We start from the raw sequence: 792 nt of genomic DNA, 5'->3' as shown, positions 1-792 counted from the left end.
CGGGACACAGGGGTTGGACAGCGGCTGAAAGAGACAGAGTCTCTCCCAAGCCCACAGGTCTCCCTGCTGCTGTGCACAACGGGACGAGGTCAGCCGTCAGCTGACAAACGAAGATGCTGAAAGGAACACGATGGCAGGAGGGAGCGACTGGTCAGCACATGCTGCCCCCCAGGTGCTGCTCATTCCCCACCCCCGAGCGCAGAGTCCATGGCCGGTGACAGCTGTGCTTTTGTCCCCATTTGGTATGCGTCTGTAACCGGCGTTCCGCAGACACATTTCTCATGGGCCCCCTCCCCCCCCCCCAGCCATGACTGGGGAGACAGGGCCACTCCTGACACAGGCTTCAGCCCAAGGATACATGCCCATGCAAGAGGGTTCACCCAATGCGAGTCATACCCTCGAGTCATACCCCACATGTGACATGGGGTCTACACACAGAATCATGTCACAGAGAATGCAGAGTCTGTGCAATGTAGAATCATACCCGTCCACGTGGTACAGAATCCACACAGTAGGGAATCACATCACACATATGCCTCAGAATTCACACTACATAGAATCACACCGCACACACGATACGGAATCTATGCAGTGTAGACTTACACACACACACATGATACAGGATCTATGCAGTGTGGACTCACACACACACATGACACAGGATCTATGCAGTATAGACTCATGCACACACACCATACAGGATCTATGCAGTGTAGACTCACGTACACACACAATATAGGATCTATGCAGTGTAGACTCACACACACACATGATACAGGATCTATGCAGTGT

General features: G+C 53.0%; 1 protein-coding gene across 1 annotated transcript in view; it reads right to left on the bottom strand.

Annotated features, from left to right (window-relative positions):
• The window catches only part of MYO16 (myosin XVI), a 603,762-nt gene that overhangs the window by 1,622 nt on the left and 601,348 nt on the right, over positions 1-792 (bottom strand).

Source organism: Tupaia chinensis, unplaced genomic scaffold (assembly GCF_000334495.1).
Source record: "Tupaia chinensis unplaced genomic scaffold, TupChi_1.0 Scaffold000644_1, whole genome shotgun sequence".
Lineage (NCBI taxonomy): Eukaryota > Metazoa > Chordata > Mammalia > Scandentia > Tupaiidae > Tupaia > Tupaia belangeri.
The sequence above is the reverse complement of the archived record's forward strand: the minus strand, read 5'-3'. Positions and strand labels throughout refer to the sequence as shown.